The sequence below is a fragment of the Bos grunniens genome, chromosome 14 (genome assembly GCF_055505025.1).
Source record: "Bos grunniens cultivar Pamir isolate PY7600 chromosome 14, Bosgru_T2T1.0, whole genome shotgun sequence".
In the NCBI taxonomy this organism is placed as follows: Eukaryota; Metazoa; Chordata; class Mammalia; order Artiodactyla; family Bovidae; genus Bos; species Bos grunniens.
In genome coordinates this window covers 793,421-819,218 of record NC_141178.1, presented here as the reverse complement: position 1 = coordinate 819,218, position 25,798 = coordinate 793,421, and the positions used below count along the sequence as shown (strand labels likewise).

The 25,798-nt window shown below is 48.8% G+C and overlaps 1 protein-coding gene and 2 long non-coding RNA genes across 9 annotated transcripts in view; 2 read left to right on the top strand and 1 right to left on the bottom strand.

The window, feature by feature from the left end:
• Nucleotides 1–25,798, bottom strand: LOC147358931 (uncharacterized). Of its 3 annotated transcripts, none has more exons than XR_015140405.1 (4): nucleotides 25,391–25,572; nucleotides 7,430–7,585; nucleotides 5,277–5,498; nucleotides 1–2,099 (listed from the first exon to the last, which is right to left on the bottom strand). It is a non-coding gene; the product is annotated as an uncharacterized LOC147358931 (long non-coding RNA). The 3 variants fall into 3 exon arrangements; XR_015140406.1 differs by lacking the exon at nucleotides 1–2,099 and adding an exon at nucleotides 3,245–3,290 and having other exon boundaries at nucleotides 25,391–25,798; XR_015140404.1 differs by lacking the exon at nucleotides 25,391–25,572 and having other exon boundaries at nucleotides 7,430–9,168.
• Nucleotides 7,179–9,903, top strand: LOC147358932 (uncharacterized). The gene is made up of 2 exons (XR_015140416.1): nucleotides 7,179–7,252; nucleotides 9,162–9,903. It is a non-coding gene; the product is annotated as an uncharacterized LOC147358932 (long non-coding RNA).
• COL14A1 (collagen type XIV alpha 1 chain) overlaps nucleotides 24,597–25,798 on the top strand; it is a 236,029-nt gene continuing 234,827 nt past the window's right edge. For all 5 annotated transcript variants that reach the window (XR_015140401.1, XR_015140400.1, XR_015140402.1 and 2 more), the window contains exon 1: nucleotides 24,597–24,728. The gene's annotated coding sequence lies outside the window, so the exon portion shown is untranslated. The remainder of the gene's footprint in view (nucleotides 24,729–25,798) is intronic.

The window sequence follows — 25,798 nt, the reverse complement described above, 5'->3', positions numbered from 1 at the left end:
TATTTTTGAAAATCAGTGTTTTAATAGAAGTATAACATGCGTACAGAAAACACACAAACCAGAAGCCTACAGCTCAGTGAATTATCAAGACATGCACCCACGCTGTAACCGGCTGAGTCGGGAGACGAGCATCAGCGGGCCCCGGGGGCTCCCAAGGTCCCCAGTCCCCGCTCCCCTCTCCCTTCACAAAGGCGACCGCTGGGCTGGCGTCTGATGCCACAGGTTCCCGAGGCAGGGGCGAGGGCAGCGGTGTGTGTCTTCATCTGGGGTGAATGTGGGGGGTGACGTCACATGTATGTGTTACATATATGACATACGGTACATATCACACATAACGTATGTTACACATTACGTATCAAAGGAGGGAGTGTGGGCTTCCCCGTGGTGCTAGTGGTAAGAATCCGCCTGCATTGCAGGACACGCAAGGACACAGGTTGGATCCCTGGTCGGGAAGATCCCCTGGAGGAGGAAGTGGCAACCCTCTCCAGTGTTCTTCCTGGAGAATCCCAGGGACAGAGGAGCCTGGCGGGCTACAGTCCATGGGGTCACAAAGAGTCAGGCAGGACTGAGCAAGGATGGATGGGTGGGTAGATGGATGGTTGGATGGAGGGTGATGTCACATCTTACATCTTACATATATTAAAATACGCTGAGACACGATACACAAAAAGAAATGCAAAACAACTTAAAGACTTAAGTATAAGACATGACACCACTGAACTCTAAGAAGAGAATATAAGCAAAACATTCTCTGACAAATCGAAACAATACTTTCTTAGGTCAGTCAGCCTCCCAAGGTAAAATAAATAAAAGCAAAAATAAGCAAATGGGACCTAATCAAACTTAGATGTTTTTGCAAAGGAAGCCATAAATAAAACAAAAAGACAACCTGGGAGAAAATATTTGTAAATGATGTGACCAACAAGGGCTTAATTTCCAAAATGTATAAACAGCTCGTGCAGCGCCATATCAGATAAACAAACAACCCGATCAAACAAGTGGGCGGAAGACCTAAACAGACATTTCTCCAAAGAAGACATACAGATGGCCCAGAGTTTTTATAATAACTTACATGGGAAAAAATCTGGAAAAGAATATATATGTGTGTATACATATATACGTATATATATACATATCAGATCAGATCAGTCAGTCGCTCAGTTGTGTCCGACTCTTTGGGACCCCATGAGTCGCAGCACGCCAGGCCTCCCTGTCCATCACCAACTCCCGGAATTCACTGAGACCCACGTCCATCAAGTCAGTGATGCCATCCAGCCATCTCATCCTCTGTCGTCCCCTTCTCCTCTTGCCCCCAATCCCTCCCAGCATCAGAGTCTTTTCCAATGAGTCAACTCTTCACATGAGGTGGCCAAAGTACTGGAGTTTCAGCTTTAGCATCATTCCTTCCAAAGAAATCCCAGGGCTGATCTCCTTTAGAGTGGACTGGTTGGATCTCCTTGCAGTCCAAGGGACTCTCAAGAGTCTTCTCCAACACCACAGTTCAAAAGCATCAATTCTTCGGCACTCAGCCTTCTTCACACTCCAACTCTCAAATCCGTACATGACCACAGGAAAAACCATAGTCTTGACTAGACGAACCTTTGTTGGCAAAGTAATGTCTCTGCTTTTGAATATGCTGTCTAGGTTGGTCATAACTTTCCTTCCAAGGAGTAAGCGTCTTTTAATTTCATGGCTGCAGTCACCATCTGCAGTGATTTTGGAGCCCAGAAAAATAAAGTCTGTCACTGTTTCCACTGTTTCCCCATCTATTTCCCATGAAATGATGGGACCAGATGCCATGATCTTTGTTTTCTGAATGTTGAGCTTTAAGCCAACTTTTTCACTCTCCTCTTTCACCTTCATCAAGAGGCTTTTTAGTTCCTCCTCACTTTCTGCCATAAGGGTGGTGTCATCTGCATATCTGAGGTTACTGATATTTCTCCCAGCAGTCTTGATTCCAGCTCGTGTTTCTTCCAGCCCAGCGTGTCTCCTGATGTACTCTGCGTATAAGTTGAATAAGCGGGGTGACAGTGCGCAGCCTTGGCGCGCTCCGCCTCCCCTTTGGAGCCCGCATAAAACTGAACCACTTTGCTGTACACCTGAAATTAACATGACATTGTACATCAATTATATTTCAGTTTTTAAAAAAGGAAAGAAAACAATACATTGAGCTCTGTGCTTAAGTTTGTACATTTTGCTGCATGCAAACTGCACCTCAACAATTAATTCCAATTTTTCTAGCTGGTTCTCAATGGTAGACCTGACTCAAAATAACTGTTAGGTGAACACCTTCCGTAACATACTACAATCATCAAAACCAGGAAATGAAAATCATTACCATGCTGTTAACTAAAGTGCAGACCACACTCTAATTTCATCAGCTTTTCAGTTTCTGTCCCTTTTCTGTCCCGGATCCTCTCCAGGACCCCAGAGGACACTGAGAAGTGATGTCTCCTGCGTCCTCTCCAGCCCCGGTCAGTTCTGGCTGGAAGCTCCTCTGTCAGGCCCACAAGTCCGGTCATGCCTGGAGTTTCACGGTATCTAACGGCTTCCTTGGAGAGTGGGTCCCAGACGCCCTCCATTTCAGGTCTTGCCTTAAAGCCCCACGTCATCCTGATGCAGTCACCTGCTGTCCCCGGGACACGTGGCCTTGTCCCCAGGCCAACTGCCTCTCCCAAGGACTCGCTGTCAGGGCAGGCCGACTCCACTCGCCTGGACTCTCAGGAAGTGATGGCGCCTCTGTCTCGTGAGCCTAGAAATGCGAGCGATGCCCGCCCTGTCACCTTAAGACCGGCTCAGCAGCGGCGCTGACGGACAGCTGGCAGCACGGCCACTTTTCTCTGTCGGTTTCCTCCACCCGAGCCAGGGCGGGATGAGCTGGGGATGGCTGAGACAGCATCGCCGTGGCCAGAACCATCCGTTGTGTCTGGAACACGCAGGTGTGTGTGAGAGAACAGCGGATGCAGAGCGGGGAGGAGGGCTTGCACCCCAAGATAAGGTCAGACTCTGTCTGCAGCACATTTGCTGATTCGTTGGCTGCTCTGGGTCTGTGTTGCTGCGTTCTCTCGTTGCGAGCGGGCACGGCGATGGTGTTTCTGCTGTGCAGCATGTGCTCGGGGCTGGGAGGGCTCAGTGGTCGCGGCTGATGGGCTTGGCTGCTCCATGGCAGGTGGGGTTTTTCTGGACCCGGGATCGGGCCTGTGTCCCCTGAATTGGCAGGTGGATTCTTAACCACTGGACCACAGGGAAAGTGGTGTTAGGATCTTAACACTTGCTTCAGGCTCTGTTTCCTGGAGAACGTCATCAAAGACAAAGGGTTTATTTAAAATAATGATGGCTCCTGTCTCAGAATGAACCTATGTCGTGCCAGGCAGTGAGTCAAGCACTTTCCCCAGATTATTTTATACAGACCTCCCAGTAGTCCAGTAGAGTGACCTTATCTTGCAGATGAGGCAATCAACCCACAGAGAACCTTGATAACTTCTAGGATGCTCTGTTTTAGGAACATGCTGTCTTCTGCCCCACTTTATATAGGATTACTTGGAGAACTTGCTTCCCAAAGCAGCACAATATTAAAGACTTGGACATTCAGTGTCTATATGATTCATGCAAAAAGGATTCTATCCAAGGAATTAAAGACATAATACTTAATTGTAAAAGGTTGAGAAGGTTTTGTCTGAACGAGGAGCTTATTAAAATGTAGACAAGCACAGAACAAACTCGCTTGTCTTTTTGTGGTGATGGTGTAGTATTGGGAAAAAGACAATTTTGCATGAAAAATAAACCCATGAAAATTTAAGAGTTAATTTTTTGGAAAAAAAATTTTTCAAATCAGCTTATGTAAATGAGGTAGGGAGGTTTTGATCCATTAATTGGGTTGTGGAATAATTTGAGTAGGTGGAAACCAGCCTCAAAAAATAAACGAAAGAAGAAACAAAATCTTAGGAAATAGGATACTAGAAATGATCTGTTTACACATGGCAAAAGCGTGTGTTGTTTTGTGAGGCTTTTCTTTGTAAATGTGTATATGTGTGTGGTGGCGGAGTGGTCACTAAGCTGTGTCCGACTCTGTGCGACCCCATGGACTGTAGCCCACCAGGCTCCTCTGTCTCTGGGATTTCTCCCGGCAGGAATACTGGTGTGGGTTGCCATTTCCTTCTCCAGGGGATCTTCCCGACCCAAGAATCGAACCTGAGTCTTTTGAGCCTCCTGCACTGCAGGTGGATTCTTTACTGCCAAGTCAATGATATAAATTTGTTTTCATTGTGATGAAAAAGGTTTTTAAAACACTGACAGATTTGGTGACAGCATCACATGGCTTTTAAAAACAAAATGGTTTTGAAATCAAAGACGTGTGCGTTCAAATATTTACCCAGTGATAAGTTTTGTAAGAATGTTAGTCTAATCCATTTGCTCACTTGCTGCTCTCCAAAGGGAGAGTCTTGTGGAAGACATTTAGAGAATCTTTTGAAGTTTCTTTTTGTGAGGAAGACTCTGTCTCTTAATGCTTGCAAAACATCACTAACATTTCTTGGAGGCTCTGCTGCAAACATGCTTTCGCATGATGGATGGGACCCCACAGACCTCGGCACCTGGCTCTCACACATCGTCCGTCGCAGCATCTGTCTCACCCTCTCCACACCTGGGCGGACCTAGGGTTGTCCAGGGACTTGGGCTAGTACTTGACTCAGATTCTGACATATTTTTGGTACAGAAGATGTTTATTCTCAGAATCACTTCTTTCCAGATGATTCATACCTGAGGCCAACAAAGCATCCAAGTTTTAGGGAAATTCTTGCGCAGGAGAAGACCAGGAGGTCATCTAGTGAAATGGAAAACAATTGAACTTTGGAGGAATCTGAATTGCCTTTTGGCAAGCACCCTCGCTTTTTCCAGGCTCGCTGCCCTAGCAGAGATGCACTCGGCCTCTTGCAGGTGTCGACATGACGCAGGAGGAAGCATTTCATGGCAGAAGTGGGGCTGGAGGAGGCCTGGCTTAAAAGCAGAACAGATAGTCTGAGGATGGAGGGAGATTCAGCTTCTTAATGTTGCCCCAGCACTTGTGTTTACAACTAGATTCCTCTTCCCTGGAATTTCAATTTTTGCTCCTGGAGCAGAGAACATTTTAAAATGCTTTCAGACTCAGAAAAGACCCACCCACAAATTAAAAAAAAATAAAAATAACTTCTGTAGAAATTAGGAAAGACAGGCATAATAATTATAGAGAACATTAGCAACAGAGAGAAACAAAAAGAAGAAAACGTATATTATCTCACCCCCCATGGAAAGCTGTGGTTTACACCTTGGCATATACTCTTCCAGAGCTTTTTTTCATGCACGTCAGACACAAGTTGCTTGTTTGCTCTTGTGGTTATCCTTGTCATTTAAAATTCATGCATAGGAGATTCCCTGGTGGCCCAGTGGTAGACTCCGTGCTTCCGTTGCAGGGGGCACAGGTTCAGTCCTTGGTCAGGTAACTGAGATCCTGCAAGCTGGTGCTATGGCCAACAAAGAAAATTAAATAACATTATTGAAAAAATAAAGTTCACCTACAGCGACGATCATTCTTTAGGATGATTTCTAGAAGCATAATTGCTGCATCTCCTGAGTCAGAGATCACACACATTTTGAAGGTTTTCTCCCTTAGAGTCAGTTTTCCTATACATTCCTTGTGATCACCACCAAACTCTGAGAGATGGTGAAGGACAGGGAGGCCTGGCATGCTGCAGTCCCTGAGGTCGCAAAGAGCTGACTGGGCGGCTGAGCAACAACCTATCCGTCCTTTCCCCTCTAACTTTTACATGGATGAATGCTGAGATTCACAGTACTGCTGTTGTTCCACTATAGTCTATAACATCCCCTTTTTTTGAGGACTTATTTTATGAAGGACAATATCTGATCATTTCTCTGCAGGGTAGCAGAATATGCCACCCCCAAATATGACACTTTGGTGTAAAGATTCTTTTGAACTGAAGGCAAATGAGAAGAAGCAGGTACAAGAAAAACTCTCCGCCCTCCCTTTGTTTAAAAGCAGAATACAGACTTGCAAAGGTGTCCCTCCCCTTCTTCTGTCCATAAAGGGCAGAAGTTACTCCCCAGAGACAGCTCTAGTCCCTTAGGAGTTTATAAGACGGCAGCAGAGGAATCTACATAGCAAACCTCACTAGACCTTTGCTTCTTCTTCTTTTTTAACAAACAAAACAGTTAAGTCTTTGCAGAAGAACGCAAGAGTGAACCACCCATACTAGTATCCAAGTAGTAGCTAATCTGTTCTAAACAGGGTTTAATTTTCAGTTCCTATATGGGCTCTCGTCTCTGAGAGCTTCAGTTCAAAGCACGGGAACTGGCAACACAAGCTTGAATATCGAGGGACAGGTTTGAACCCCTGGAGCGTCAATACGTAACATGTGATTTGTCCTTAAGCTGTCGGATCACCTTGATTCCTCTTCTGAAAGTGTTTCCTACCCATCGAGGCGGGGCAGGGTTTCCAAGGTGGAAGAGGGAAACAAGAGGTATCCCTTTCTGCTGTGATGCCAGGGCTCCTGAAGCCCCTGGAGCCTCTGTTCCTTCTCTGTAAAACAGGGCCAGTGAGAGTGACTCCCCTGGGGCAGCTATGAGGAGGAAGCTGCCCAACACACCCTGAGAGCTCATCATCAAAGGCTACTCTGATGGCAGTGATGATGGTGGGGATGATGGGGATGATGGGGATGATGGTGGTGATGGAGATGATGGGGGTGATGGGGATGATGGTGATGATGGGATGATGGTGATGATGGGATGATGGTGATGATGGGGATGATGGGGATGGGGATGATGGTGATAATGATGATAGTGATGATGGAGATGATGGGGATGGGGTTGATGGGGATGGTGATGGGGATGATGGTGATGATGATGGGGATGGAGATGATGGGGATGATGTTGTCATGACAATGATGCTCACTAACCCTTTTATCTTCTATAAAGTTGCCCCATGTATTTGTAGTCCCACAGTTTGCCATCCCTAGAAACTCAATCTTTTCTGCTTTGTCACTCTCTAAAAATGTATTGCTCTTTTGTTATGATGTGCTACAAGCCCAGGTTCTAACCACCACTTGGGATTACTCATCACTGGATACTCCCATATGTATGCATAATGCACATGTTTGTAAACTGGCTTGTTTTTCTCTTGTTAATCAGATTTTACTGGAGCCCCAGCTGGAGAACCTACAATAGACAACAGAAAAAAATTTCATCCTCTAGATCCTCAAATGTAAATATTTTTTATTTGTATGCCATATCATTAAAATGAGCTGAGGAAATGATTCTGATGCATCTCAGATACTCTGAGCTGGTATTGACGAGCACAGCAGTTTAGATGTGTAAGTATAACCAGAGAGCACAGAGCGTTAGCTTTTTCAGACAAAGCATGGCCAGTGGCAGGACTTGCCTGGTGGTCCAGTGGCTAAGAATCCGCCTTCCAGGGTAGGGGACAAGGGTTTGATCCCTGGTCGGGGGACTCAGATGCCACATGACGCTGGGAAGCCACGGAACTCGTGCACCACAGCTAGAGAAGCCTGCGGGTCATGACGAAGACCCAGCACAACTCAGAAAAGGAAAGAAAAGGAAAATGATCAGTGGCAATAGGGAGAGGGGAGCTTGTCTTCTAACAGGCATCTCTGAAAGGCAGCACTGCAGGGGGAAAAAAGTTACAAGATAGCAGAGGCAATTTACATTTTCATACTTAACCGAATTTCACTCCAGAAATCCAACACATTCTACTTTTAGCTCAAATTTTACTGTCTTAGTGGAGCCTTCTGTATCAGTCAGGGTTCAGAGAAGCAGAACCGTCAGCAGATAAACACAGGGTAAGAACTAAGCAGTCTTTGTAACACTATGTCTGGATGGAGTGTTCATCTTGCTGTTTAAGAGTTCTTCACACGTTGGTGATATTAGTTCTGATCTGCAATTTACACCACAAATATTTTCTTCCACTTTCTAATTTGCCTTTTGACTTTGCTCAGAGAGTCTTGTGCCCTGTAAAGCTTCTTTTAAAATATTTTCATTTATACCTAGTTGAATTTATGAATCTTTTATTTTACTGGGATTTTAGATGTCTTCAGAGTTTCCTTCCAGATTTCAAAAGAACTCACCTGTTTTCTCCCAGTATTTGCATGGCTTCGTCTTTATAATTAGAGCTCTTACCTGTTTGGTGTTTTTTCCTTTTGTACAGAGTGAGTTGGGGGTACGATTTTATCTTTCTTAAAGGCTTTCCAGTTATTTTGGTCCAATGACTGCAGGTGTGAACTTTATCATACATTTCCATATACGTGTGTGTGTGTGTGTATGTATGTGTGTGTGTATTTGTACTTTGTAGCCTAATCTTCTGATCCATGTTCTACTCATGAGTTAGTGCCACATGCTTGCCCTTAAATGGATTTCTGATATATTTGACTCTCAGTGATTTCTGCCGATTCCTACCCCTCAGTGGCCCTTCTTTTTTGGTGTTTCCTTGGATATTCTCGCTTATTTATTTTTCATGTGATTTTTAATATTAATTTATCTCATTTTAAGATAAAAGTTTTTTGGTATCTTTATGGAGGCTTTATAAGACATTTTTAAAGTTAACTTATTGAAGAACAAGGGATGCCTGTCCATTTAAGCTTACGTCTTCCAAGAATATTCTAGCATTTTTTCATGTAGATTTTCCAAAATTCATGTTGAGCTTATTTCTAAGTAATTTTTCTTTTTTTGTTGTTGTTTTTGCTATTGTAAATGGGATTCACTCTTACATTATTGTGTGTATATGAAGTATATTAATTTTGTTTGTTAATTTTATATTTTGCTCTTTTTCTGATTTTTAAAATTGTATGTGTTCTAGTATTGATTCTGTAGAGCCACTGAGTTTTTAACTTTTAAATATTAGTTTTTCTTTTCTCAAAATGCCTTTTTTCTTCTCAATGTGCCTAGTCATTTTTATAATCTCATGTTCATACTTATATTCTTAATTACATCTTTTGTTTTATAAGCATTTTAAAATCGCTTCTGAGTTGCACTATCTAAAGTCTGCAGATCTAATTTAATTCTACCATATTTGTATTATTTCTGCTGGCTGTTGCTCATGGTCTCTTGTTTCCTAGGTGTTTTGTTAACTTTTTTGACCATGTATTCATATTCCTTAGAACTGTATCTGTGGAATTATTGGAGACCTCCAGTTAGAGTGGTGCAGATGGTAAAGAATCTACCTGCAATGTTGGAGACCTGGGTTGGGAAGATGCCCTGGAGGAAGGCATGGCACCCCACCCCAGTGTTCTTGCCTGGAGAATCCCATGGACAGAGGAGCCTGGCCGGCTGCAGTCCACGGGGTCGCAGAGTCGGACACGACTGAGCGACCAAGCACAGCAAAGTCAGTTAGAGTGAGTTCCTCTAGAAAGGACCCTGTTTGCTTCTGCTAGATGTTGAAGGACAATATCAACATGTGACTAATTCAGAGCAATTCTTAGCCTTGAGGCTTTCACATGCACACACAGTATGAACTCAGACTGCAAGCATGAATGAGGACTGGCTTAGAGCTGTACCTTCTCTGCAATATCACATCCCACTCATTCACCCAGTTCCAGGATTAGAAAGACAAGCCCGAGCAACACGTCACTGTCTGTTTCTGAGAGTGGGTTTATCTCTGGCTCTCCTTTCCTTTGATGACGTATCTGTCCAGGTTCCCAGCTTTATGTGAGGGTCTCCTGGAAGAGCTCCCTCTTGGGGGGCCCTACCCTGCCCTTGAGAGGCTGTCTAAGCTGAGCAGCCTCCGGGGCTGGCAGACGCCTGACGACAAAGCGTGTTTGTGTGATTGCTCACCTCTGGGTTCCTGCCTCTTACTCATTTTTGCCTTCTAAGGATTAAAAAAATTTTTTTCTTACTGGTTTAACAATGTATTTTAATACCTTTTGTTTAAACATTTTATATAGCTTTTTGTTTTTTTAAAACAAATTTGGGAATTTGTTAAAAATATCTATGCTGTCCCACTTGGACCCCTGGACTTGGAGGTTTAAGGTGATTTTTAAAGCATTGAGATTAATTAAAATGGGGGAATGATGGTCAGTGAGAAGAAAAGTTTACAAATTATAGAAAGTATGAGCACATCTCTAAAAACACTTAGAGACCCCTGTATACAGAGGAGACCGTTTTGAACACAGTGGCTTAAAATGGGGGAATGATGGTCAGTGAGAAGAAAAGTTTACAAATTATAGAAAGTATGAGCACATCTCTAAAAACATTTAGAGACCCCTGTCTACAGAGGAGACCGTTTTGAACACAGTGGCTTAAAATGGGGGAATGATGGTCAGTGAGAAGAAAAGTTTACAAATTATAGAAAGTATGAGCACATCTCTAAAAACACTTAGAGACCCCTGTCTACAGAGGAGACCGTTTTGAACACAGTGGCCGCTTCAAGCAGGTCAGTATCGGGTGATTCTCCTCTCCTCTGTTTCTCCCTTTGCAGTTTTTCACAATGAACATGGTTTATTTGGCTAAAAATATTTTTAAAGCTATTTAAACTTTTATAAAAATCTGCATGGAAACATTTCAAAGCTAAGCAGGAAGGGCGTTTGTCTTTTTCAAAGCCGTTTGCATGTCTTTCATAACTCATCAGCTTTGATTTAAAGTCTCTCTCTCTCCCCACTCCTCTCTCTCTCCTTGCTACCCGCCTCGTGTTGTTTGGCCTGCAGGCAAAATCACGAGGGTATAGGCCTTGTCCTCTGTGAGCCCATCTGGCCTCTAGGAGTGAAAGGCTTTCCTCAAGTGAGGCTGTCAGCAGGAAGGGGGCAGACGAGGGTAGTTCTCCTTCCCTGGAATCTTCCAGAAGTCTGAGGGGGTTTGAAGGAGTGAAATGACGTGGATGATGTCTTCCTTGGAAGCATCAATAGAGGAGCTAGTCCCCCAGACGCTTCCCAGCATCCGAGTCCACCACCGCGGGTGAGTGTCTCCTGGCTGCAGGGACCGACCCTTCTTTCTCCCCCGCCTCATTTAACTAACTCCAGATGAAGATGCTCACAGTGTTCAACCCTTCTAGAGTCTGTCTTGTTAACGAGTCTTTCTAGAATTGACTAGAAAACTATACAGACAGAAATTCAGTATGAAAATCAGTATGCCGTGAGCTCCAGGGATAACAGAAGCTTTTCTGGGTGAGGGTGCAGGAGAATGCCACCCCAGCAAGACCAACTGTGCCGAAAAGCAGCAGCTGTAATTCAATGGCAGTGTTCGGGGAAAACAAAAAGAATGCATTGAGACTTGAGGAAAATTCCACTCGCATGCATCATTCAATGAGCGGGGGGAAAAAGGGATGACTGTAAGGTCAGTCAAGTCAATTAGTTTTTTTCAGTTAGTCCCAAAGACTTGGGGTGGACCACCAATCATTTTAATTGTGAAGTTCAAACGTATAAAATATACTCATAAAATTTTAAAGGAATGCCTTTCTGAGATATATTTCAAGTTTATCAGAATTTCACAGCTTCACCAACAGAATTTTTACTTCCTCTCTTTGTGACTGAGTTGAAGAATTGAATAAAATCATGAAAATAAAATGTTACAAAGGAATACAAAGTGTTACAAAGGAATACAAATTGTACACCAGGAATAAATCTACTTTCAAAGATCAGATGGATGTTTATTTTGATCATGGATTTGAAACCTCCGAGATGAAAATGCGTTTTTGTCCTGTGGTGTAAGAACAGGTTTTGAGACCGTGTTCAGTTCTCTCATCACAGATTGTCACAAAGTACTTCATTATCACCGGTGCTGATGGATCAGACTCGGCAAGCTCACGTCACAGGAGGTTTGGAATGGGCTGAGAGTTTGTCAGGATTTCTCCCCCAGTTTAAGGCTGAGTCCCTGGGGAGAACCGCCTCGAAGCAAGGGATGCCTCTGGCCCTGTGTGTTCCCGGGCCCTTCTCCAGGTTTCCATACGGACTGCGGTGCGGTGCTTGAGGAAATCAAGCACGTTAAACGTGCAGCATGTTGAGCCCCATCCTGGAAAAGCAGTGCTTCCTGGGGACCTGCTGTGAGCCACGAGACACCTTTCTCTTATTTAATTTCTTCAAGATTGCATTTATTTTTCCAAGTGGGCAATACGTGTCTATCACCATAGTTTTGTGGTGAAGATCATGCATGAAAGTTTATTTCAGGAAGCTTTGAAAGCACAATGACTGTCCCTTAAAAATTCTTCTTCTCCCTCTCAGAAACAAAATTTTGCTCGAGAGGGAGGGGATATATGTATCCTTACGGCCGATTCACGTTGTTGGTATGGTAGAAACCAATACAACATTGTAAAGCAATTATCCTCCAATGAAAAATAAAAATCATAAACAAAAGTTTTTTCAGATGAGGGATGCAAATGAAAAAGACAGACCTGGATGTCTGAGAGATTCTCCTGGGAGTGACGTCTGACTAGGTCACTCTTGTGTTTTGAACGCCCCTTCTCACGCAAAGTCCCAAGTCTCTGCCTGGACGCTTCGCTGTGTTTGGACCCAGCGATCCCTCTGACCTCGCACTTAAGCTGTGCCCATCTCACTCTCTCCTGAGACCTCACGGGCCCTTTGCAGGTGCTCTGTCCTCAGAAAAGGCGTCTTTGGTTCTCTGCCATTCCTCCAGGGAGTCCCCCGGCCGGCCTTGCCCTCATTTAGCCTCTGCTCAGATGTCCTCCTGGGCCCTCCTCCCTGACCTCCCTCCTCCTCTCCCTCCTCCTGGTCTCCTCCCTTCCATCCCCCACCAACCACATGAAGTGAAGTAAAGACTCTCAGTCCTGTCCAACTCTGCGACCCCATGGACTGTAGCCCACCGGGCACCTCTGTCCAGGGAATTCTCCAGGCAAGAGTACTGGAGTGGGTCACCATGCTCTCCTCCAGAGGATCTTCCCGACCCAGGGATCGAACCCAGGTCTCCTGCACTGCAGGCAGACGCTTTACCCTCTGAGCCACCTGGGAAGCCTGACCAATGACAAGATGTGAGCTATTCACTGGCTTCGGTGTTTTCTGTCCCTCCCTCTCCGTGAGTAAGTTCCCAGATGTTCCTGCTGGATAGGTACTTGTGACTGAAGGAATATGTAACTAAACGGATGGCTGCAGAGGCTCTGTCACCTTGATCACACAGCCAGCACACGCTCCCCATGTGGACTCAGCGGGACGACTGATGACAGCCACACGGGAAACAGGCATCGCGGATGGACTGCATTCGGTTCCACGAGGCAAACACTTACCTCACCCCTGTTATGAGTAAGGTCCTGAGTGCGCGGTTAACACTAGCACATCTGCTTCTCTGAAGGAGTTTTATAATTGATTTTTACACAGGAAGAACCAGAGCAGAAAGATCCTCAACCAGTTGGGACCCCAGCCCCCACCCCGCTCTGATCCTTGTTGAAATAAATGTAATTTGACAGACCTTTGTCGAATCCCCACTATTGTACGATCAAAGCATTAGACTGCTAATTAATCACGCTGATGGGCTTGACGAGGGTGTAGATCCTTCCCATTTAAATAATGGCAAATCTAATACTCAGAAAAAAATAATTCAGTACAGCAATACAGCATAAGATTATAGACTCTGCAGGCCGTATTAGCCTGCGTGCTTCCAGGGGTAAGACACTCAAGCTGTTAGAGGGACTCCCCGGGTGCTCCAGTGGTTAAGGCTTTGCTTTCCAATGCAGGGGTTACAGGTTCAGCCCTCGGTCAGCAAGTTAAGATCCAACATGCCTCACCACCAAAACACTCAAAAACATAAAAAGAGAAGCAAGATTGTGACAAATTCAAAAAACACTTTAAAAATGGTCCACATCAAAAAGTCTAAATAAATAAATGATGCTATTAGAGTTCGATCAGAGTCATTCACCCCCACTGCTCATCAATGTGCACAGCTGATGGAGACAAGACAAAAAGTACTTATTACACATTAGCCAAAAAATCGTATCTTTTCCTCATTATTTTCTGGACACTTCAGACTCACTTTTTTGCAAATCCTTATATAGTTAATTTCTGGTGTATTTTCTCTGTGCCATTTCACGTGAGTACATTTTAAATGCACACACATATATGTATTAGGCCTTTGTTATACAAAGGACAGAATGAAGAGTGGCGGGCACAAAGCGGTGCCTGGCACAGAGAGAACCCACTGGGGGCCTGACACTCTTCTGAGGGCTTAATGGGTTCGTTAGGCTGGATGAACTAATTCATTTAATAGTCACAACATGCCCATTAGCTAGGTTTTCTCACCATCCCCATCTCACAAATTAGGAACCAGGAACAAAGAGATTCAGAAACTTGTGCAAGGTTAGTGATCGTGCCAAGACCCTGCCAGAGCCCCTGCCCTTGACCACTATCCTGCCTCCGAAGAAGCATGCATTTCACCCCGGGCAGGGAGGAAAGAAACGCATTAAATATCGACCAGAGTTGACAGCCATAAAAGAGCCTTCTCAAAGTAATATGCGATTGTTTTTTTTGGCAAAAGTAGACAATAATCACTTTAAGAGCCCAAAGGAGGGAAACACAATCCTGCCTGAGGTGGGATTGACCAAAAAATCAAGAATGGCTTCCTTGTTGCAACAGCAATGCTGGAAGCAGGAGATTCTGGTGTAATACCTTCAAAGTTTTGACAGAAAACAATTTCTAAGGTAGAATTCTTTTTCAAAAGTTTTTTGAAAAATCTATTTTTTATTTCGCTGCCGCACGTGGTCTCAGCAGTGCACAGACTAGTTGTGGACATTGACTCTGCACGCTCAGGCTCAGCAGCTGCTGTGTGCAGGCTCGCTTGCCCTGCAGCGGTGGGGTCTCAGTTTCCTGATCACGGATTGAACCTGCAAACCTTTGGATTGCAAGGCAGATTCTTAACCGATTCTTAACCACTAGACCACCAGCAAAGTCCATAAGTTAGAACTGTATGCATAGCCAAACTAGTAAAAGAAATTTGAACATAAGGACATACAAGGTCTCAAAAATGTATCTCCCACCTTCCCCCATGCACCTGTCTTAGGATGTCACTAAAGAATGGCCTTCTTCACAGTGAGCGAATATCTGTCATCATCTCCTTATTTATATGAGATGCTGACTGTTCACTAAGCTTATTGTGGGAGTCATTTCATGATGTATGTAAGTCAAATAATTTACTGTATGCCTTCAACTTTATGTCAGTTATATCTCAATAAAACTGAAAGAAAAAAATTAAAACACTAGACAACAAAAAAGAGGGAGTAAAATTCATGGACGAAATTGAGAACAGGATATCCAGGAGAGGACCCCCAGAGGAGTACCTGGGGGGGATAATCACAGTTCCGATGTCCAGGTCAGGCAGGCAGACGGGCGCAGCAGGACCCAGAGACAAGCTGTGTGGAGCTGCCAGCACCGTGCCCGCTGCTCTTGAACCACTTTGTGTTTCAATTTTTAAAAGATTTCTAGTTGCGCCGGGTCTCCGTTGGTGTGTGCGGGCTTTCTCTGGTCGCTGCGGCGGGGCCGCGCTCTGCCGTGGTGCGTGGGCTTCTCATCGCGGAGGTGCCTCCTCGCAGAGCCTGGGCGTCAGGCGCGTATCAGTAACAGTGACACCCCGGCTTAGCTGCTCTGCAGCACGTGAGCCTTTCCAGCCAGAGGTCGAACCCATGTCCCCTGCATCGGCGGGTAGGTTCCTACCCACTGCACCATGAGGAAGTTCCCGAACCATCTTTTAACCAAAGAAAACTCCTGGAGAAAGTGTCAACCCAAACGAGGGAATACACTGAGAAAGAGGAAGGTATACTCTCCAGGAAACAGGGACCCAACCTTGGAGAAAGGAAGGAGGAAATCCAAGCTGGGCAGGAAATCAAGACCAGGATGACAACTGGGCGGGTCTGAAGGGAAGCCTGCTGGAGAAGAAGGGACGTTTTAAAGCACTTTTACCTGATGTCCGTGACTTTCAGAACGCTGCATGGAGATGCTATTGGAGGAGGCTGGAAAGAGTAACAGAAAGGAAAAGGCAGATAAAATAAAGGAAAAATCAAGACAATTACTAACTTCAGAGAAAACCTAAATGTAGAAGGGAAAAGGATCGCAATACATTATGATGCTTTTATAAGAATACTCGCATAGTGTAGGAATGAAAACATTGCAAATGGAGTTAACCAAAAGGTGTCATCCAGTCCTCTTGGGAAGATGAGAAGAGGGGATGATGGCAGCCTGAAAAAGCTACATCCTCTTCTACCGTAATAGGAAATATGGAAATAGCGGCTAACACTGCTTATTAAACACACAGCGGTGTATGTGCCAGATTGAGAAATCCAGAGATTTGAAAATGTCAGGAAGAAAACTGCTAAAAGAGTCAAAAGTGATTACCTCTGGCGAGCAAGACAATATTTTTTTTAACAAGTTTTTAGTATTATTTAAAATTCCCAGGTGGCTCAATGGAAAAGAATCTGCCTGCCAATGCAGGAGATGCAAGACATTCAATCCCTGGGTGTGGAGCATCCCCTGGAGTAGGAAATGGCAACCCATTCCGGTATTCTTGCTTGGAAAATCCCACAGACAGACGAGCCTGGTGGGCTACAGTCCTTGGGGTTGCAAAGAGTAGGACACGAGTAAACACATACACACGCAGATTTTAAAATTGCACATATAAGTTATTTTGGTAAAATTATATTTAAAATATTAAGTGTCCACGTGGGCTTTCTCAATGACTCCACGACTTAGTATCCAAATGACTCTCAGTAAAGCTTCTTCTCCTTCCATGGTGTTATTATTTTAGATGATATTGAATCTAGTAATATCTGCCCCTGATTCTTTCTGGGGATTTAATTCCCTGGGTCTCCGTTTCTTCATGTGTAAAGTGATGTAATTACCGTGTGTGCGTGCGTGCGTGCGCGTGTGTATGTGTGTCCGTGTGTGCATGCGTGTGTATGTGCGTGTGCGTGTGTGTGCATGTGCGCGTGCGTGTGCCCGTGCGTGCGCGTGTGCATGTGTGTATGTCTGTGCACATGTGTGTGTGCGTGCATGTGTGTCCGTGTGCTTGTGTGTGTGCGCGCGCGTGTGCATGTGCGTGTGTGCTTGTGCGTGTGTGTGCATGCGTATGTGTGTGCGCGCGTGTGTGTGAACGTGCGTGCGTGTGCGCGTATGTGTGTGTCCGTTTGTATGTGTTTGTGTGTGTGCACGCGTGTGTGTGCTTGTGTGTGTGCACGTGCGTGTGTGTGCACGTGCGTGTGTGCTTGTGCGTGTGTGTGCATGCGTATGTGTGTGCGCGCGTGTGTGTGAGTGTGCACGTGTGTGCGTGTGTGTCCGTGTGTGTGTGCTTGTGTGTGTGCACGCGTGTGTGTGCGTGTGCGTGTGTGTGCACACGTGTGCGATCTCTCGTGCCTGCTCCAGTCCTGTTGTGAATTATGAGTAGGACCTATTATACAGCATGCGCACACTGCCAGGTTGTTATCACACATGAGAAGCTTGGGTGCTTTTAAAGTCCCGACTTTAGAGAACGAGGAACGTCTCAGTCACTGGTACAAGACCGTGAAGGGTGACTGTGAGAAGGGGGCTTACCAGAGCCACGAAGGACACTACGATTTGACCTCTGTGATGAGTCTTACCTTGCAGAGCTGACGTATTTAAAACGGGATGGTGTTGTTGAGCTTCCCTGGTAGCTCAGACGGTAAAATTGTCTGCTTGCAATGCTGGAGACCCGGGTTCAATCCCTGGGTCGGGAAGCTCCGCTGGAGAAGGAAACAGCAACCCCCTCCAGTACTCTTGGCTGGAGAATCCCATGGATGGAGGAATCTTGTAGGCTACAGCCCATGGGGTCACAAAGAGTTGGACACGACTGAGCGACTTCGCTTTTGCTTTCAATGTACTTGAATACCTTTTGTAAAGTGAAAATCCGGTACAAGCACAGGCTGTGTGTCTGGTATTGTTTGGAAAGGGGTCGATGCACTCTAGTGGGAGAAGCTCTGACCTGGGAGTGAAGATGTTTGAATTCCAGGGCCGACTTTGCTAGTAATCCTCTGGGTAAGATAGACAAGCTCTCATGTCTTTTATCTCAGGTTCGAGTTTGGTAAAATGAAGATTGACTTGGAGTTCTTCAGTTAGCAGTTAAAGAAATCAGATTTCGCAAAACTAGGGTAGCTCACAGAACTGAGACAAAAGCTTCAGGAAGGACAGGAGCCAAAGATAGTGTGGAGTTCTGGGCAGGGCTGATCTTCAGATGGTGGAACAACAGAAGACCCAGGCAGAGCCCAACAGGAAGGGGAGCTAACCGCCACCCAGGAACCTAGCCGTGTGTGGGGCCCGACAAGGTGTCTCAACCCGTCCGGGCTACTGGGATGAAATTCCGTAGTCTGAGTAGCTCACAAAGGACAGAACACGTTTCTCACAGTGTTGGAACGTGCTTCTCCAGCACGGAAGAGGGAAGGCTCACCTGAGGTTCCGGTGAGAAGGGTTAGCGATCTCTCCAGGGAAGACCCACAATCCCATTCACGATTCATGATAAACCCTTGTGAGGGAAGCAACTCCCAAGGCCCCATCTCCGAAACTGATCACCACTGGGAGGATTTCAACATATGGCTTTTAGGGAGACACAGACATTCAGACTATAGAACAAGGGTCACGTCTTCAGCTGCTGAATCAAAGGGAACTCTGGGGCAGTGACCCCAGAGGGGGTGGCGGAGAGAATACACAGGGCTGTGTGTGCTCCGTCACTCAGTCGTGTCTCTCTGTGACCCCGTGGACTGCAGCCCGCCAGGATCCTCTGTCCATGCGATTTCCCAGGGAAGAATACTGGAGTGGGTAGCCTTTCCCTCCTCCAGGGAATCTTCCCCACCCAGGGATCAAACCCAGGTCTCTGATGTCTCCTGCCATGCAGGCATGCATGCACGCTAAATCGCTTCAGTCGTGTCCGACTCTGTGCGACCCCACAGACAGCAGCCCACCAGGCTCCTCTATCCCTGGGAGTCTCCAGGCAAGAATACTGGAGTGGGTTGCTATTTCCTTCTCCACATCCAGTATGGGGGAGGGGGCAAATCGTCCCCTCCTGCTCTGCAGGTGATTCTTTACAACCGAGCTGCCTAGGAAGTCTCACGGTTGTGGGGAGGCAACGGACAGGAAAGAATTTCAGCATTTTAACAGCCAGTACAGCTGTACTGATGTGTTTCTGCTGATGTCTAGATATAAGGAGCTATTTATTGTTACTTAAGGTCAGTTTTCATTCCAATCCCAAAGAAAGGCAATGCTAACGAATGCTCAAACTACCGCACAATTGCACTCATCTCACATGCTAGTAAAGTAATGCTCAAAATTCTCCAAGCCAGGCTTCAGTAGTATGTGAACCGTGAACTTCCAGATGTTCAAGCTGGTTTTAGAAAAGGCAGAGGAACCAGAGATCAAATTGCCAACATCCGCTGGATCATGGAAAAAGCAAGAGAGTTCCAGAAAAACATCTATTTCTGCTTTATTGACTATGCCAAAGCCTTTGACTGTGTGGAAATAAACTGTGGAAAATTCTGAAAGAGATGGGAATACCAGACCACCTGACCTGCCTCTTGAGAAACCTCTATGCAGGTCAGGAAGCAACAGTTAGAACTGGACATGGAACAACAGACTGGTTCCAAATAGGAAAAGGAGTACGTCAAGGCTGTGTATTGTCACCCTGCTTATTTAACTTATACGCAGAGTACATCATGAGAAATGCTGGGCTGGAAGAAGCACAAGCTGGAATCAAGATTGCCAGGAGAAATATCAATAACCTCAGATATGCAGATGACACCACCCTTATGGCAGAAAGTGAAGAGGAACTAAAAAGCCTCTTGATGAATGTGAAAGAGGAGAGTGAAGAAGTTGGCTTAAAACTCAACATTCAGAAAATGAAGATCATGGCATCTGGTCCCATCACTTCATGGGAAATATAAGGGGAAACAGTGGCTGACTATTTTTCTGGGCTCCAAAATCACTGCAGATGGTGACTGCAGCCATGAAATTAAAAGACGCTTACTCCTTGGAAGGAAAGTTATGATCAACCTAGATAGCATAATAGAAAGCAGAGGCATTACTTTGCCAACAAAGGTCTGTCTAGTCAAGGCTATGGTTTTTCCAGTGGTCATGTATGGATGTGAGGGTTGGACTGTGAAGAAGGCTGAGCGCCGAAGAATTGATGCTTTTGAACTGTGGTGTTGGAGAAGACTCTTGAGAGTCCCTTGGACTGCAAGGAGATCCAACCAGTCCATTGTGAAGGAGATCAGCCCTGGGGTTTCTTTGGAAGGAATGATGCTAAAGCTGAAACTCCAGGACTTTGGCCACCTCATGCGAAGAGTTGACTCATTGGAAAAGATTCTGATGCTGGGAGGGATTGGGGGCAAGAGGAGAAGGGGACGACAGAGGATGAGATGGCTGGATGGCATCACTGACTCGATGGACGTGAGTCTGAGTGAACTCCGGGAGTTGGTGATGGACAGGGAAGCCTGGCATGCTGTGATTCATGGGGTCCTGAAGAGTCAGACACAACTGAGTGACTGAACTAAACTGCAGGTCTCATGCTAGAATGCATTGAGAAAAATTTAGCACTTTTGATTTATTTATTTTTTAACTGAAGGCTAACTGCTTTACAGAAGCATGCTGGTTTCTGCCGAACGTCACCGTGAATCAGCCACAGGTACACTGTGTCCCCTCCCTCCTGACCCCCCTCCCCTCCCCTTAGCACTCCTTTCTTTCTTCCTTGTCCTGTTGCTTTGTACTCACATCTGAGGGGACAGCAGGTGGTTGGCCTGGTTTTCAGGTCTCGCCCACCTCGGCTGGAGGAGAGCAGAGCTCTGAATGACAGCCCCCCACAGCTGCATCCAGTGGAGTGGAGGCGATTTCCTAAAAGACATCAGAGATCCGTTCCTCCGTGGTGAGATGCGAAGTGTTTAACAGCTGGTATTGCAGGGACATGAGGAAGCATGGCAGCCCACTCCCGTGGTCTTGTGTGGACTCCCATGGACAGAGGAGCCTGGCGGGCCACAGTCCACGGGGTCGCAAAGAGTCGGACACGACTGAGCGACTCAGCACAGCACAGCACACTGCAGGGACGTCCATCAGCGAGAGGGTCCATCAGCCCTTGGCCAGGAGGCAGGGTGCTGAAGGCTCTCTGCAGTGCTCTTGCAAGACCAGGGCAAATACTCGGAGTCCCAGGGGTGGGATATCAGCACAGAGGGTGGGGTGCAGGGTGGGGGACACGAGGCCAGGAGCCATGGCTATTGTTTACAGCGTGTTATCTATATTATCAGCTTGTACTTGCTACTGGCTGAGTATGATCCTTCTGTAACCAAAATAAGGGGGAATGGATGGGCTGGGGAAAAAAACCATTACAGAGGGGCTGGAGTAGAACTGCCGGGAGTGAATGGCTTGCGAGTATAGGAGGAGATGCAAGGTGGTCGTTTTGGTTTTCACCATGACTCGGCGATGGGAGGATGCTCCTGGAATCTGGTGCTGGAGTTAGGAGTAATAAATGTTCTGCAATCTCTGGGGCAGTCAAGCTGACCTATCCAAAATGTCAAAGCTCCTCTATTGAGAAACACTTCAGGACTCACCCATAGGGGCTGCTGATGAGAGGAGCCCCGAGTGCGCTGGACAGGAGGGAGACAGTGTGAGTTTGAGTGAGACAGTCACCACTTGTCATTTAGGGAATTGGGTTCATAAACGTGCCTGTCATTTAATCTGCATGACTACTGCCTGAGAGATAATTAATGACTCCCTTCTTATACACAAGGAGTTAGGCTCATAGAGGCAAAATAACTTCACCAAAGTGAAACAAGCAAGGGGCAGAGTCTCTTCAATTTAGGTCTGAGTTCAGAGTCTCCCTGCAGGGAGGGTTTCAGGGGACAGGGGAGAAAGGGGTAACAGGGTGTGCGTGGAGTCGTTTCAGAGAAGTCACAGTCACGACACCAGCCCAGGATGAGATTCTAAGAAGAGTTTAGAATCAATGACTGTGGAAGCTGGAATTTTTGGATGTCTTTGAAAAGGTCTCAGCTATTCACGTGTTCTTTCAGAGGCATTTTTGTCTTCTTTAGACTGAGAGAGGAGACACTAGTGGGGTCTTCTGGGCTTATTTCTCTGATTGAGTTTTCAGTATTCTTCCAGGTTCCGAGAAAAGACCTTAAGATAAATGTTGAATAAGCGCTCCCTTGAAAGGGCTGGAAACTCACACACGGCCGCAATTAAGTGGAAAACGGATTAAAACCAGCCGTTCTGATTCAAGAGTAATTGAAATTTATGTAGTTACATTGAAGGTGAAATAAATGCAAATCAAAAGGTTAAAAGATGAAAGAAAGACGAGTTAAAATTTTTTAAAATAACCTAATACATCATTACAAAACAAAGTACCTTATATAAGATTTTTATGAAACTATTCTGCTCCTCTGCATGGATTTTTGCACATATATTTTGCCTTTTAAAATCATCAGAGAATTCCTCATTTCCTATAATTTTGGAATTATCTATAATTCCATCATAAGCACCTTTCCTCCCCCTTTGCCTCAGACTTTATGCCAACACCCCACTACCTCCCCCAAGGGAATTACAGGTAAAGGGAAACTCACACCAACGACCTATATCTTGGTAAGAATGAAGGACCCAGAGCAGTCCTTCAGAGTGAAAAAGGGGGACGGGTATGGAAGCTGCAGGCACTGCTCAGGGCAGGGCGGGGAGAGACGATGTTCTGACTCAGGTGGATTAGGTGCGGGATTGCCGCAGTTCCGGGTCCCGTGCGTCCGTCCGTCTGTCTTTCCAGCCCCGCTCTGTCGCGACCCCCGGCGCAGGCAGCAGGTGGCGCCCGCACCCCCGCCGCGGAGCGGACGGGACCTAGGGTTCAGACCAGACCCGGTTTCGATAAAAACGTGCGCTGGGATCCGGGTTTAGCCAAGGAGCCAAGCGGCGCGGCGGCCGGGCCCCGCCGGGTTTGCAGAAGGACCGACAGACGCAGGGCGGCCGTGCGGGCTGGGGCCCCTTTGCGCTCCAACCGCAGGGCCGGCGGGGGGCGGGGGGTGGGCGCCGAGGGGGTGCAGATACGGCAGACTCGGGGGGCGGGGGGCCCGAGGGGGTGCGGATACGGCAGACTCGGGGGGCAGGGGAGGCGCCGAGGGGGTGCGGATACGGCAGACTCGGGGGGCGGGGGGAGGCGCCGAGGGGGTGCGGATACAGCAGACTCGGGGGTGGGGGGGGCGCCGAGGGGGTGCGGATACGGCAGACTCGGGGGGCGGGGGGAGGCGCCGAGGGGGTGCGGATACGGCAGACTCGGGGGGCGGGGGGAGGCGCCGAGGGGGTGCGGATACGGCAGACTCGGGGGGCGGGGGGAGGCGCCGAGGGGGTGCGGATACGGCAGACTCGGGGGGCGGGGGGAGGCGCCGAGGGGGTGCGGATACGGCAGACTCGGGGGTGGGGGGGGGCGCCGAGGGGGTGCGGATACGGCAGACTCGGGAGCGGGGGGAGGCGCCGAGGGGGTGCGGATACGGCAGACTAGCGGGGCGCGCGGCGGGGGGCGGGAGAGGGCTGGGAAACCCGCAGGCCCTCCTGGAAGTGAGGTGCGTGGTCGCAGCCCCTTCCCTGTCTCGGGGGCGGGCTCCGGGCATTTCACAGCACCGGCCCCTTGCTGCCTTGGCCGTCACCTGCCTTTCCAGTTTTCCTAGGCGAGAGCGTGCTTTTCTCACCGAAGGGGCGTCTTGATGGATTCCCGGTGTGTAACCCCCTCCCGACATGTGCGCGCACCAGCCGCGGGAGGGGCGTGAGGCTCTTGGTTCGGTTAAAGAATGGGTGATGCTGACGCCTTTCCCGGGGACCCGGCCACGGCCCGGGGTTGGGGTGCGGAGGTGGCCCGGAGACCCGGCGCCTCCAGTGCTTCACGGCCGGGCAGGGCCTCGGGGCGGCCCGGACCAGAACCGCCTCTAACCCTAACCCTAACCCTAACCAGAACCGGGGCTCGACCCCGGCCTCGGCGCAGACTTCCTCACTCGGGATCTCGGTCAGGGGGCCTGCGCCCGGGGGCCCCGCCGACGCCCGTCCCTTCAAACGCACCGAAGCGCCTGGGAGCGCTCCCGGGCGGCGCGCCTGCTCACGTCCGCGCGTCGCTGCCCTAGTTCCTGGAGAGGGAGACGGGGTCCCCTCTTTTGTTTTTTGGGGCCGTGCCGCAGAGCGCGCGCGATCTCAGTTCCCGGGCCAGGGCTGGAACCCGCGTCCCTGGCAGGAGAAGCCTGGAGTCTTAGCACAGGGCGGCCGAGCAGTCCCGGCCGAGGGTCCCCCGGGCGCCCGGACCGGGCTTCTGGGGGCTGAGAAGGCCTGCACGCGGCACCTGCTCACGGACACTGACCTGGCGAGGCCGCCCGCCGGCCTTGGTGCGCGGGGACGGCCCGAGCGGCTCTTCCCTGGCCCCACACTCGCGGCCGCGGCGCTGGGCGGCCCCCGGGCGTGTCCAGGGCGGCAGGAGGAGGGGGGAGTCGTTGGGGACTGGGGGCGCTGCCCGGGGGCCCAGCCTGCCTCCCCCCGCCCCCGTCGCCGCCTCCCGCTTCATAAGCGGCCGCCAGCGCGCCTCCCTCCGCTCTTATCTGATCCCGGGCGCCCCGCAGGAGGGAGCGCCGGAGAGGAGGCGGCTCCGGGCGGGCGAGCGGGGGTGGAGCGGGGGCAGGCCAACTAAAGGGGCGCCGGGCGGGCAGCGCGCGGGAGAACGGACTCGCGGCGGAACTGGGACGGGCCCCGGGCACCGAGAGCCACGCGGCCTGGGCTGGAGTCTCGCGGGCGCAGGTCAGTGCCAACCTCTGCTTCCCTCTCTCGTCGGCCTTGAGAGTCTGTTCCTGAGGAAGGGAAAGCCCAGGCGGCGAGTCCCCTGCCGACGCGGGGCGCCTCCAGGGACCTGCTCTTCGCGCGCCCGCGTGCCCGCGGCGCTGAGGGACTGGAGGCGCGCCCGCCGCGTCCCGCCCGCTCGCCGGGCAGCGAGGTCTGAGCGCTGCTCGGCGTACGCCGGTGCTGCTCTCTCGAGCCTTCGCCCCGGGGCTGGCGGGCGGCGAGCGATCTGCGGGAAGGAGCGGGTTTGGCTTCCAGACGGTAGATGCCAGCATTTTCAAGCAGAAAGGGCCCCCTAAAGGCTACCGTTATGGTGAGAAAGGGGCTTAGGGATTGCTTTGGAGGACTGTGTGTGTTACAAACAAAAAGCATGGCTCAGCAGGTAGAAAATCCGCCTGCAACGCAGGAGACACGGGCTCGATCCCTGGGCCGGGAAGATCCCTTGGAGAAGGGAATGGCAACCCACTCCAGTATTCTTGCCTGGGAAACCCCATGGACGGAGGAGCCTGGCGGGGCTACAGTCCATGGGGTCGCAGAGTCGGACACGACTGACGGCTAAGCACTCAGCACTCAAGGGTCAGTTGGGAGAACCGTCGATGGAGATCACGGGCTGCAAAACTCACCCAGACACCGGCGGGTGATGAGCTCTGGGCACCAGCTGCTAGTCGAAAAGAGGAGCGAGCCCGCAGCGCCGCAGGGTGTGGGCAGCAGCGGCGGCTCGTCCACGTCTCTGCGTCCGGAAACGCGGCTGCTTCGCGCGCTTTGCTTCGGTGTCCGGACCCAGGAGGTCGCGGCTTTAAGATGCACCGCCAGGCTGCGGCGCTGGAGGGCCTTCTCTTCCCGGGCTTCCCAACCCCTCGCCCCCTTTCACCCCTCGGAGCTGCTCGCTGCCTCAGGCCCTCTAATGCGCGCGGCTGGGGGGGAGGCGAACCTCCGCGCCAGCTGGGATTTAGCTGGCCCCGCGCACCGGAGAAGGCAATGGCACCCCACTCCAATACTCTTGCCTGGAAAATCCCATGGACGGAGGAGCC